Source organism: Petaurus breviceps, unplaced genomic scaffold, assembly GCF_028583685.1.
Source record: "Petaurus breviceps papuanus isolate PSGF00001 unplaced genomic scaffold, PetGlider_PUasm1.0 90734, whole genome shotgun sequence".
Taxonomy (NCBI): Eukaryota; Metazoa; Chordata; class Mammalia; order Diprotodontia; family Petauridae; genus Petaurus; species Petaurus breviceps.
The window spans coordinates 8,160,741-8,175,500 of NW_027187327.1; the positions used below are offsets into that span (position 1 = coordinate 8,160,741).

Consider the following 14,760-nt stretch of genomic DNA (forward strand, 5'->3'; position numbering starts at 1 on the left):
ATTTTAAAGACAAGGAAACTCAGGCACAGAGGTTAGTTTATTTGCCTAAGATCACACAGTTTGTAAACTGGATTCAAACCCAGGTCTTTTTTTTTTTTTTGCTTTTTGGAGAGCAATTGGGGTTAAGTGATTTGCCCAGGGTCACATGGCTAGTTTTTGTGTTAAGTGTCTGAGGCTGGATTTGAACTCAGGTCCTCCTGACTCCAGGGCCAGTGCTCTATTCACTGTGCTACCTAGCCACCCCAAACCCAGGTCTTTCTAACTATAAATCCAGTGTTTACTTTAACTATTCCTAATTCTGCCCTTTGAGAATTTCAAACAGCCTGAAAGCATATTCCTTCTGACACCACCCTACAAGTACAAGGGGTAAAGGGAATAACTGAAGTAACTGTTGCTACAGTCTAGATACTAGCATTTCAACAGGATGGAAGATCCATAGGAAACCAATCCAGAGCTTGGGAACTAAGGCATATGGTACAGGGATATAGCTGGTGAGAATAAAGAGTTGGCAGTGAAGAAAATGGTGAACCACCATCATATAGTTACTACACTATATACAACCAAATACAGGGGAAGATGCCTATGTTTTTGTTAACATGAGTCAATTCCTCCTACGCATATGTAGGGAGACCAGATTATACCTGGCTCCTCTATCCAGAGAACAAAAGTGGAAATAAAGAGCCTTAGACTAGAGAAACTTGAAAATGGAAGGAGAGTAAAGCATAGTGATTACTTGTAATATAAGAAATACTTAGAAGATGTTACTAATTTGCTGTAACCTAAAAATGGAAAAACAATTTTTTTCAAATAAGCCTTGGTGATAAGAAAAGGGGATAGTTCAAGTATGATGGGAAGGTTTTAAAAAAAATTGTCATTTTTGTCCTTGCATTATACTAGGAAGTTTAGCATCGAAAAAGCAACCAGGTTTTGCAGTTGTAGTGTATCTTCATTTCACACCTGTAGGTGTCTTGTATGCAATGTCTGGAATTTCCCTTCCTTCAAATTAAGGTCAGTCTACTATGATATGAGTTTATGATGACTTGACAATTTCAATATACTCCAAGATGCATATCTGAAAAGAGTGTTTTCTGAGACTCAGATCTCTCATCCTATAGGTATGCTTGAGAGTCCCAAAAGTAATACTATGAAATGTCTTTGCATCTTGAAGATCATTTGCTCTCTTACGAAAATGATTTGGAGAACAAGAAAGATAAGAACAGAGAATGTGGGAAATTATGAATGAGTCTTTGGTCAATGGAAATTTTATTAATAATTTCTTAGGACTGGGATCTATTGCTATTTACAATCTGTGTGACCTTGGGCAAGTCACTTAACCTCTTTGGGCCTCAATTTTTCATCTGTCAATTGAAGGAGTAGTAATCAATGACCTTTAAATTTCCTTCCAATGTTGAATTTCTTATTTTCTGGTCCTATAATATTGGAGAACTATTTGAATGGCTGAAGATAATAGTAATAAAGATGGAAAAGTTGGATAAATGATGCTATTTTAAAGACTTGCAACTCTGTTGCCTGGTGTTGGGGTATATTCCTAGACTTTTAGAATGAATAAAAATCATCCTGATAACTTACTTTAGAGCTGTTATTATGATTTTTAAAATTTTTTATGATAATTATTATTTCTCAGACAAGATAATAGCCTTTGAAAGAAATTCCTGGAGTCTATTTATTTTAGCTATTTTATGAAAGTATTGATAAAAAATGACTGATGATTTCCCATCCCCTATTAGTCTTTGGGTTTAAATATAGAAAGAACTTTAGAAGTCACCTAGTTCTACCCTCTCAATTTATCAATGCACTGTTGTCCTTATGACTTATAAGACCTTGGGCAAGTCACAACCCCAATTGCCCTGCCTTCTGGCTATGAAGAAGGTTTTCCCTTCTTTAATAGTATATGCTTTGGTTTAGTTCATGCAGAATCAGGCTTTGAACCCAGTTCTAATTGGTCTAAAGTCAGAAGGAACATAAGAGATCAGGTAGGGCAACATCCTCATTTTACAGAAAAGGGAACTTAGTTCCAAGGATATTGAAGAATTTTCTAGAGGTCATATACATGGTTTGTTTCAGATGTAAGATCTGAACTCAGACTTCTGTGTTTCTAGAGCCAGTGCTCTTTCCAGTGTAATACATTGAAAGTACTCTAAAAACATTTCCATATGGTTGGGCCACAGAAATAGACCTGGAAGAAGCCTTAGAAGTCATCTAGTCACTTTTTTTCTTGCTTCCCAGCCATGTTTGTGGCAGGTCTCTGGCTGAGGGTCCTCTTGCACTGCAGGCAGGAAGATGGTGGCTGCAAAGAAGATGAAAAAGTCACTGGAGTCCATCAACTCGAGGCTCCAGCTGGTCATGAAAAGTGGCAAATACATGCTAGGCTACAAACAGACCCTGAAAATGATCAGACAAGGCAAAGCCAAATTGGTCATCTTAGCCAACAACTGCCCAGCCTTGAGGAAATCAGAGATCGAATATTAAGCTATGTTGGCCAAAACTGGCATACATCACTACAGTGGCAATAACATTGAATTGGGTACAGTATGTGGGAAGTATTACAGAGTATGTACACTGGCTATCATTGATTCAGGTGATTCTGATATCATTAGAAGCATGCCAGAACAGACCAGTGAAAAGTAAACTGTATAAAAGTATACTTTAATAAACCAGGCCAAAACTTGTTTAAAAAAAAAAAAAGAAGTCATCTAGTCTCACCTCATCATTTTCTAGATATGGACACAGAGGACCATAGATGTTAAGCTACTTGCTCTAGTGTAAAGCCAAGCATGAGCAGCTTTCCAAAAGAATGCTACTGTGAACAGCTTTCAAGGTTTTGATAACATAGTATAGTGAACAGTCTATTTAATAAGAAATCAGAACAAAACATTCACAGTAAATCAAGGTACAACATTCACAATGTTACAACTTATCACAAAAAATCAAAATATAGCATTCACGATTTATCACAGAAATGGCCTCATAGTTTTCACCACAGTGGTCACATGGTTTTGAATGAAGAACAATCATTTAGTCAAACAATCACTTAGTAACGCAATCATTCAATCATCCTGAAGGAGGCTTTCCTCCTTAAGGGACACAAAATACAAAAGTCAAAGTACTCCACCCCTGGAGAGTACATGCATTTAGTCAATCACAGAGTCCTTAATTCAATCACAAAGTACAATCATAAATAAATTACACAATTCAGCAGACAGGGTTTCCAGCTGTCTGACCACTACATCCATACCTAGTGAGTTACCAAAGAGGGTGTTTGTGTGTCATTTTCATGTGATGTTCATGTGATGCTCAACAACATCTGGGCTTTCAAAGGTGGGTGCTCAATAGCTGCCCAGAGTCTCATCTGGCCAAATCACACAGCTCTTCCCAAAGTGAGTTCCAAAGCAAAACCTCACATCAGGGTCAGTCACTACTCAGTATTCCCGGAGAGGTCTTTTCATCTTGACCAGAGGTAGGCTCTCACATTCCCTGGATCCCCTTCTATGGTCCCAGCTCCTACCTGGATTCACCAAACTGTCACCTATATTCAATAGCAGACAGTTCCCAGTTCCTTGTCCAGCTCTCCATGCAGTTCCTGTACCACTCTGAAGCTCACAGCATCCAGTCTACCTTAAATCCTTCACAGTCTCTGTTCCCAGGAAGTCAAGGCTTAACAAAGCCACAAACAGGTTCATTCAAAGTACTAGCATCACTGTCATGCTTCCTCAGTCTTTGGAAGCTCCAGCTGGTCCTTGGAAGTCTTTGGCAGCTCCCAGGAGAAGCTGGTAGCTCCCTCAAAAAAGTTCCAGCTGGTTCCCAGAATCAAAATCACTTCACCCAGGTTCCCAAAATCAAAATCATTCTCTCTAGCCTGGGCCTTTCCTATTCAGCCTCCCTGGCAGCAGCACTTCTGCCAACATGAAGCTTATCCCAAGAAGTTCTGACTCTCCCTCTCTAGGGCTTTTCCCTATATACAGCATTGCTCCTCCTTTTTTAGCCCCTTCCTATTATATCAGCAACAGGAGTTCATGCCTTCTGTTTCTTTAACAGAGGCTTAATTTGAACTAGGTGCTAAGTACCTCTCAGCTTAGCAATGCAAAAGGAACTTCAAATTTCTTCACTATTACACCTAGATAACAAGTGGCTGAGATCAGGTTTCAATCCAGCTCCTCTGTCTACATTTATAGTGGTCAGTGTTTTCCCCTTTAGGGAATATCTGGGAAAGAATGGAGACATTCTCTTCTCTGAAGGAGCTTACAATCAATCTAATGAGGGAAAATGACACACAAAAGGGAATGCAGGGGTGGAAATACAAGGAGAGCAGCAGGTAAGATTTTGCATTCTAAATGTTTAAAAAAAGTGACCATATTATTATAAAATTATGATAACATAACATAATTAACAATTATGTGTAGCAAGATTACTGCCTGTGTATCAGGAGTAGAATCTTCTACATTATTTAAGACCAAGATATCTTTCCCCCCCTTAAAAGTGAAGTTAAATGGAAAGGTGAAGAGTATTTGGAGATAGAACCTGGATTCAACTCTCATCTCAGCCACTTGTTATCTAGGGCAAGTGATTTAACATCTATGAGCCTCTGTGTTCTTATTTATAAAATGATGAAGTAAGACTAGATGACTTTAACCAGTTCTTCCAAATCTATTTCTGTGGTATAACAATCTGGAAATATTTTGTAGCTCAGTCAGTATATTACAATGGAAAGAGAATTAGCTCTAGAAACATAGGAATTGGGGTTCAAATCTTACTTCTGAAACAAACCATGTGTATGACCTCAGGAAAATCCCTAAATATCCCTGGGGCTGTAAAATGAGGAAGTTGCCCTAGTTGGTATCTTAGGTTCCTTCTAGCTCTAGATTGAAAACAAAGAAAGGATCTCTGAGGGAGTATGGGGTGGAGGGGAAGTCATTCCTTTTGCCTTTTGGTTGTAGATGAAGTTTGGTTTGGAAAATTAGGTGGTGAAGTAGATAGAACACCATGCCTGGAGTCAGGAAGATTCATTCCTGGATTCAAATCTGGCCTCAGATAATTACTAACTGTCTAACCTTGGGCAAGTCATTTAGCTCTGTTTGCCTCCATTTCCTAATATGTAAAATGAGTTGGAGAAAGAAAGAGTAAATCACTTCAGGATCTTTGAAAAGAAAACTGCTAATGGGGTCATGAAGAGTCAGACACAACTAATAAATGAATTAATAGCAATTGAAGGCTTATTTGACTAGAGAATTAATTAGGTGAAGTAAAGGTTGCATACAATCCCTCCACTGATAAGCAAAAAACATTGATTTTATATCAGGAAATAAACATATTAATAAAATATGGTTGTTCTGAACTGGTAGGGGATAATTAAAATATTTCATAATTCTTTCTTACTACTTCCTTATGACCAAATTAAGTAACCAGAAAGAAATACCTTATCAGTAAGTTGGGCATTGGACAATGAGTTATTTGACTTAGGTCTTTGTGTTCTCCTTTGCCTTTTACATCTACAATACTGGAATAGTTTTCATGAGCATAGAGAACTTTATAAACAATGAAGAGATATAGAGGTGTAGTTATAGATGTGTTAATTTTTTTGTGTGTCTTGTATACCAAACCCTTGTCAGAGGAATATGATACAAAGATATTTTCTTCCATTTGATTACTACTCTCATTTTTATTCTAGGTACACTAATTCTGTCTATGCAGAAAGTTTTCCCATTTTTAATAGTGTATGCATTGGTTTAGTTCATGCAAAACTTTTAAATTTATTATAATCAAAACTGCCCATTTACTTCTCACAATGTTCTCTATCTTTTATTTGATCATAAATTCTTCCCTTACATCTGACAGGTAAACTATTCCTAATTTGCTTATGGTATCACCCTTTATGTCTAAATCATGTACCCATTTTGATCTTATCTTGGTACACAATGTAAGGTGCTGGTCTATACCTCATTTCTGCCAAACTTTTTCATAGTTTCCCCAGCAGTTTTTTTTAACTTAGTATTTTGTTTTATGTAAACATATAAAAGTTTTTAACATTCATTTTTAAAACTTTGAGCTCCAAAGTGTCTATCTTCTTCCCTCCCTATCCCCCAAATGATAAGGCAACTTGATATAGGTTATACATGTATAGGAAATGCAAACCATTTCCATAATAGTTATGTTGTAAAAGACCATTAAAAAAACTTCAAGAAAAATGAAGAAAGCAAAAATAAAATCAACAACAACAACAACTGTTTTAATCTATTCAGACAACATCAGTTTTTTCTCTGTCCCATAAGTTTTTGTCAAATAGTTCTTGTCCCAAAAGCTTGAATCTTTGGGTTTATCATAAAGTTGATTATTATAGCCATTTACTGCTGTCTCATATAACTTATCTATTCCACTGATCCACCACTCTAGGTTTTAGTCAGTACCAGATTGTATTGATGATTACCACTTTATAATATAGGTTAAGGTTTGGTATGGCTAAGTCTCCTTCCTTTATGTGATGTTTTTTACTAGCTCCTTTAATATTCTTGACCTTTTGTTCTTCTAAATGAATTTAGTTATTATTTTTTCTAGTTCTATAAAATGTTTTTGTAGTTTGGTAGATATAACACTGAATAATTTAATTAATTTTGGTAGAATTATAATTTTTATCATCTTGGCTTGGTCTACCCATGAGTAATTAAGATTCTTCCAATTGTTCAGATCTGACTTGATTTGCATGAAAAGTGTTTTGTGCATCAGCTAAGTGATGCAGTAGATAGAGAACCAGCCCTGGAATCAGGAGGACTGAGTTCAAAATCAGTCTCAGACAAGACACTTGGTATTACTAGCTCTGTGCTTTACTAGCTAGGCAAGTCAATTAACTCCAATAACCTCAAAAAAGATAAAAAAAAGAAAAGTGTTTTGTAATTATATTCACATAATTACTGGGTTTGTCTTGGCAGGTAGACTCCCAAGAATTTTATGTTAACTATGGTTATTTAAATACAATTTCTCTTTCTATCTCTTCCTGCTATACTTTGTTGGTAATATATAGAGATGATCATGATTTATGTGGTTTTATTTTATATGCTGCATCTTTGCTAAAGTTGTTAATCATTTCAAGAAAATTTTAATTGATTTTTCTATGCTATCGCATCATGAGCAAAGAGTGATGGTTTTATGTCCTCATTGCCTATTCTAATGTCTTCATTGTTTTTTCTCTTACTGCTATGGCTAGCATTTTTAGTATAATATTAAGTAATACTAGTGATAGTGGGCATCTTTGTTTAACCCCAGATCTTATTAGGAAGACTTCTAGTCTATCTGTATTACAGACAATGCTTGAGCATGGTTTTAGATAAATACTACTTATTTTAATGAAATCTCCATTTTTTCATATGGTAGTGTTTTTAATAGGAATTGGTGTTGTAGTTAGTCAAATTTTTTTTTTTCTGCATGTATGAGATAACCATAAACATTTCTGTTGGTTTTGTTATTGATATGGTCAATTAGGGTGATGGGTTTCCCCTAGAATTTTGAGCTAGTCATACATTCCTGGTATAAATCTCCTTGCTCACAGTGTATGATCTTTGTGATATATAGCTAGTATTTTACTTAAACATTTTTTCATCAATATTTATTAGGGATAGGTTTTAGATACTTTTAATGAAAAATTCTTAAAGGTTTTCTCTTCCTACACTCTTGGGGGGCCTTTCGTAAAAACAACAAAGGGGTACTTTGTCAATGGATTTTTTCATATCTGTTAGATAACCTTGTTGTTTGGGATTTTTATAAATGTGATTAATAATTTTGATTGTTTTACTAATACTGAATTGCTTTTTTATTACTAATATAAATCCAACTTGGTTATGATGAAAGATTTCAGGAGTGAGTCACTCTATTCTGTTTGAAAGGATTTATTTAAATTTCTAAAATGATATGCATGAAGGATTTGGGTCTGTAATTAGGCTTCCATGATTTCTACTTCTTTGTTTTAGGTATTAGGCTCATATTTATTGCAAATAAAAATTGTGAAAGGATGATTATAGTCTCAATTTTTGAGGCTTTGTATAATTTTGATGCTAAGTCTCCTTTAAAAGTTTGACAGAAGTCTCCTGTGAATTCCTTTAACCATGAGTGCCTACTTCCCAATTTATTATTTCCTTCCTTGCAGATTCTATTGCCTTTTCTAGACTGGATTATTTATGAGTTTTTAAAAATTGGATCTTCTGTTAGTTTGTGTATTTTATGTTTTTGTTGTATTCCCTTTATCTTTTCATTTTTGTTAGCCTATAACTACATAATAGGGTCAGCTAATGACTTTATTTCTTTTGATTTTTGTTGTACTTTCTCATACTTGTTTAGCTATTTTGTGGATTTACTTTTCTTATATTTAAGTAGATAGATTAAAAAGTATCAATTTTAATAATATCAAAGAAGCAAATTTTATTTTATTGATTATTTTTAATTTCAATAGATTTGGGGGTTCCAGTTAATTTATTTCTCTATTTTTCATATCACCTCCTCAGTGATTATTTTAAATGTTTATATTAATTTCCTAATTTGAAATGTCTATTCAGTTAATTAATCCCATTTTCAATTTAGTTGATATATTTTTGTAGGTCTATATTTTCCCCCATAAGCACTGCTTTAAGCTGCATGCCAGAAATTTTGCTATGTGGTTTTATTATTATTTTTCTTTTACATAGTTGTTCTTTATTTCTTTGATTTGCTCTATGAGTCTCTCAGTATTTAGAATTTACTTTTTAAGATATTTTTCTTTTCTATGTACTCCCATAATTGAATACTATCTTTATTGCATTATGGTCTCTAAAGGATGCATTTATAATATTGTAGTAACAGGCACCCAAGCATCCCCAGGATGGCTGCCAACACAGGTTCTTAGATCTACTTTTCTAAAGGAAAGCAACTCAAAATATGGGTTAACAATCTTGCTTTAATCAAACATATATCATTTAACTAGTTCAGGGGGAAAAGGTCAGCACCCCAAACTTCAGAGAATATGGAGGTTATAAGCTGACAAAAAATACATACAGAGAAACAAATCAGCAGACAGGCTTCCAACCATCTCACCATTACATCCATACCTAGTCAGTTACCAGAGAGGGAAGCATCAACATCTGGGTTTTCAAAGCCAGGGGCCTCAATGGCTGCCCAGAGTTGCATCTAGTCAAATCACACAACACTTCTCAAAGCAAGCCCCAAAGCAAAGTATTGCATCAAGGTGTATATAGCCTTCCCCTACCTCAGAGAATGTCACAACCCTCTTGACCCCTGCCCAATCACAGAGGACCAAGGTATGGGCATTCCTGAAAACCAAGCCTCCCACCACTGGCTCCAGGTACGCTTAAGCCTATCAAAGGGCCTGGGGCAGGGAAGATCTTAAATTCCCATTCCCATAAGAAATATTCTTTTCCTTTTCACCTTTGCTTGCAATACATTGTGCCCTAATACATGGCCATTTTTTAAAATCTCAGTGTGGTAAGAGGAATACATATATTCATAAGCAGTACCACTTAGAATTTCAGGAATCCTATCCTTACCCTGCCACTATCATATTACTTTATGCATCTTCCTGTACCTAAGTTAATCATTCCTTTGGTATTTATGTGCTATGACATTTGAAGCATAGAAATTAAGAATATGTATTGGTTTGTTTATGGTTCCTGTCAATAAAATGTACTTTCCTTGTTTATCCCTTTTATTTTGTTAATGTTTGTTTTTACTTTGACTGATAGCATGATTACTCCTCCAGCTTTTTTGGTTTCACATGATGAATATTGACTTTTTTACAGCCTGACATTTTTATTTTGTATATGACCTTAATTTTAAAATGTTTTCATTGTAAGCAAAAGATTGTGGATCCAATCTGTCACTCTGGTTTGTTTAATTGGATTTTTTAATCCATTCAGAACTAAAGTTATGAGGATGAGGTTCATATTTCTTTTTATCTGTCTATAATATTTTTATCCAAATTAGCATTTTCCCCTATTTCCTCTCTAACCCCACTGCTATGTCTCTTCAGCAATTTTAGTACTTCAAGGCATGCTATTCTCACTAGCTCTCTTACCCTCACCTTAAATATTTCCTCTCCTATTTTTAAAATTTAATTTAAAATATTAATTCTTTTTACTAAGTTATTTAATTCTTCTCTTTTTTACTATTAGTTAAGTCCTCTCACCAGTTTTGTTGGTGTTTTTCTTTGTGATTTTCACTTTATCTCCTACTCTTTAGAAATAAATTCTCTTGTTTCTTTCTTGTCATTTTCTTTTCTGAACATCTAATATGTGGAATTTTTAAAAATCAAATAATTTATTCAGGAATAGTTTTATTTCTAAGAATATTTTTAATACCTTTTTTAATGGCCATATATTTAATAATTATTAAACTCTGGTTTTCAGGGTAAGTTACCTTGATTTTTATCTTGAGCTCCTTTCATTTAAGGAACACATCATTCCTTTCTCTCTTCTGGTTTCTGGTAGAAATAGAATAATATTTTAGTATTCTAATTTCCTTTATATTTCTAGGTGTGCTTGCTGTTTACTTACAGAATTTTTTCATTGAAAATTTAAAATTTAATCACTTTGTGTCTAAGTATTTAAGGTATAAGAGTTTTATTTCCTTTTTGTTTTATTTTGCTCCTTTTGCTAGAAGCAATTTATAGATTCTTTTGAATGGTACTGTGTTTTCAAAGTTTAGAAGTTCTGGATTTTTTGTGTATTGATGCTTGTATTATGGTATTCAGGTTTTCTTTTTTTTTTGGTTTTGTTTTTTGTTTTTCTTACTTATCATGAACTTCTAGGAGACATGACACTTAAGTTGTCCCTATCCACTCTGTCTTCAAGATATTTTTTTTTTCAGTTTTTCTGGCATGGAGAACACCTTTTCTTTAATGTTATTGCTTTTTATTGATCTGCCAAATAATCTTTCACTTTAGCATATTTGCATTCCCAATCAATTATTCTCTCTTTTGTGAGACTTTGCCTTCACAAATTTTATTTCTTTCTCAATCCACTCAGGAATATATTGCTGTAGTTCTGTCCTTTCAGGAATCTACAAGGTCTTCTGCCTCATCAGGTTTTATTTTATTTTCCCTTATTTAAAAATATTTATACATAGTTGTCTGAACTCATTAACTGGTTTGGAAGACATATTTCCTTCTGTTATTGCTTTCTTTCCTATTGGTTTATTTGCTTATGCCTGTAGGTTTTAATTAAGTTTTCTTCCTCTTGAGATCTTTAGTAATTTAGGTTTCCATCTACCTACTCCTCATATTCCCTAGTCATACTTTCCAAAACCTTCCCCTTTGCTCTGGGGAATAGACCTCAAAACTATTTTTGCATCTTCCTACACTGGGAAATTCATATTTCACAGGCCGCAATTTCTGACCCAAGTGACTTCTGGGGGATCAGAACTGACCTAGACAGATATTATGCTTTTTCCCTCAGTCTTGCTATCTACTTGTGTCCTACCCCAGTTCCCTCAGTTTCTATGCTTTCTGACTGAGCTGTGTTGCAGCACAGCCTGCTGCTGAGCTGCTATCCCAGCCTGAAAAATTTTCATCCTTAAGATTTCCTGCCACTAGTAAGAGGTAGCATTAGTGTTTGGAGGTGGGGTAGGGTTTCGTTTGTTTGTAAGCCTATGATTTGAAATGAGCAGCTATGTCACTTTCCCTTGCATTTAAAAAATTAATTCCCTTGATATTCTTTACCTTTTGTTCTTCCAAATGAATATTGTTAGGTATTTACTAGCTGTAAAATATAATTTCTTGGTAGTTTAATTGGTATGGAACTGAATAAGTAAATTAAGATAGATAAAACTGTCATTTTTTATTATATTAGTTTGGCCTACCCATGAGCAATTGATATTTTTCCAATTGTTTAAATATTATTTAATTTTCATGAAAAGGGGTTTGTAATTGTCTTCATATAGTTTCTGGGTTTGTCTTGCCACATAGACTCCCAAATACTTTATATTTTTACAGTTATTTTAAATGAAATTTCTCCTTTTTTTCTTGCTGCTGGGCTTTATTGGTAATATATAGAAATGATGATAATTTATGTGGTTGCATTTTATATCCTGCAACTTTGATAAAGTTGCTAATGTTTTCAAATAATTTTTTAGTTGATTCTCTAAGTATACCATCATATTATCTGCAAAGAGCGATACTTTTGTTTCCATTTTGCCTATTCTAACTCCTTTAATTTATTTTTCTTCTATTATTGCTAAGGACAACATTTCTATTACAATATTGAATAATAGAGGTGGTAATAGACATTCTCATTTCATCCTTGATTAATTGGGAATGCTTCTAGCTTATCCCCATTACATATAATGCTTGCTGGTAGTTTTAGATAGACACTACTTATCATTTTAAGGAAAACTTCATTTATTCCTATGCTTTCTAGTGTTTTTAATAGGAATGGATGCTGCATTTTGTGAAAAAAATTTTTCCCATATCTATTGAGATAATTGTATGATTTCTGTTAGTTTTGTTATTAATATGGTCCATTATGCTCATAGTTTTCCCAAAATTTAACCAGCTCTGCATTCCTGGTATAAATCTCACCTGGTCAAAGTGTTTTATCATGGTGATAAATTGATGTAATAAATTATGGTAATATTTTATTTAAAATTTTTGCATTGATATTCATGAGTAAAATTGGTTTGTAATTTTCATACTCTGTTTTCACTTTCTGGTTTATTTTGAAGCACCATTATTGTTTCATAAAAGGAATATGGTGGGATTCTCTCTTGCCTATTTTCCCAAACAGTTTTATATAGTATTAGAATTATTTTTACTTTTGAATGATTGGTAGAATTAACTTGCAAATCCATTTGGCCCTGAGATTTTTTCTTAGGAAGTTCACTGATGACTTGTTCAATTTCTTTTTCCAAAATGGATTTAAGTATTTTATTTCCTCTTTTGTTAATCTAGGTAATTTAGGTTTTTGAAAATATTCATTCATTTCAATTAGGCTGTCACGTTTGTTAGCATACAATTGAGCAAAATAGTTTCAGATTACTTTCATTTCCTCTTCATTCATGGTGAATTCACCCTTTTAATTTTTGATACTGGTGATTTGGTTTTCTTCTTTGTTTTTTTTTTTTTAAATTGACCAAATGTTTATCTATTTTATTGTTTTTTTTTTTCATAAAACTGGCTCAGTTTTATTTAATAGTTCACAAATTTTCTTACTTTCAATTTTATTGATCTCCCCTTTGGCTTTCAGAATTTCTAATATAATATTTAATTGAGGATTTTCAATTTGTTCTTTTTCTAGCTTTTTTTTAGTTGCATGCCCAATTCATTGATCTCCTCTTTGAGAATTTTATTCATGTAAGCATTTAGAGATATAAAATTTCCCCTAAGAATTGCTTTGGCTGTATCACATAAGTTTTGGTATGCTGTCTCATTATTTTCATTCTCTTGGATGAAATTTTTGATTGTTTCTGTGATTTGTTGCTTGACCCACTCATTCTTTAGGATTAGACTGTTTAGTTTCCAATTAGTTTTTAGCTTATCTTTCCTTGGTCATTCATTTCATGTAATTTTTATTGCATCATGACCTGAAAAGAATGCATTTAATATTTCTTCCTTTCTTCATTGGATTGTGAGGATTTTATGCCCTAATACATGGCCAATATTTGTGTAGGTGTCATGTACTGCTGAGAAAAAAAAGTATATTCCTTTTTGTTCCCATTCAATTTTCTTCAGAGGTCTATCATAGCTAACTTTTCTAAAATTCTATTCACCTCCTTAATTTCTTTGTTGTTTATTTTATGGTTAGATTTATCTAGTTCTGAAAGGGAGAGGGTGAAGTTTCCCACTAGCATAGTTTTGCTGTCTATTTCTTCCTGTAACTCACTTTAGTTCTCCTCTAAGGATATGGATGCTATACCACTTGGTGCATTTACATTTTGTATTGATATGACTTCATTTTCTATGGTACCTTTTATCAAGATGCAGTTTCTTTCCTTATCTCTTTTAATTAGGTCTATTTTTGCTTTTGTTTTAAGAACAAGATTGCTATCCCTGCTTTTTCTACTTCATTTGAAGCATAATGTATTCTGCCCTAGCCTTTTAAGTTTACTATGTATTTCCCTGTGTTAAATGCATTTCTGGCAAACAACATTGTGGGATTCTGGTTTTTAATCCACTTTGCTTCCCATTTTAGTTTTATGGGAAAGTTCATCCCATTCACATCCACAGTTATGATTACTTACTGTAATTCTCTTTATCCTATTTCCTAACAATTTATACATTCCTCTCTCTTGCTCATGGGGGCACCTTACGGGGACTGGGCTCGGCTCTGGGGGCTCCCAGAGCGCTGCTCTGGCCAATTCCTGCCAGCCTGCTGGACTGTCCTCAGCAGGAGGTTAACTTCTCTGTGTCATTTTGTGGGTTCTGCTGCTCCAAAGTTTTTTCAGAGTCCCCTTTTTACATTGATTGGGGAAGGTGGAAGCCTGAGCCGCTCCTAGGTCATGCTTCTACTCTACCATCTCGACTACCCCTCGAGGAATTGGTCTTTTGTGCCTCTTCATGTGATGTAATTTACGTTATTATGCCTCTTCCTTTCCTCTTTGCCCAGTACAATCATTTTTTTATCCCTTATTTTTTATATAATCACATCAAAGTCAACTTCTACCTATAACCTTTGTTTATGTATTCTACTTCTAACTGCCATAATACAAATATGTTTCTCAAGAGGTACCAATATCATCTTTCTGTGAAGGGAAAATAGTTTACATCTTATTGAA

General features: G+C 34.1%; 1 pseudogene; it reads left to right on the top strand.

The window, feature by feature from the left end:
• Positions 1-2,243: 2,243 nt before the first annotated feature.
• On the top strand, positions 2,244-2,670 carry LOC138145313 (large ribosomal subunit protein eL30 pseudogene; annotated as a pseudogene).
• The last annotated feature ends 12,090 nt before the right edge of the window (positions 2,671-14,760 follow it).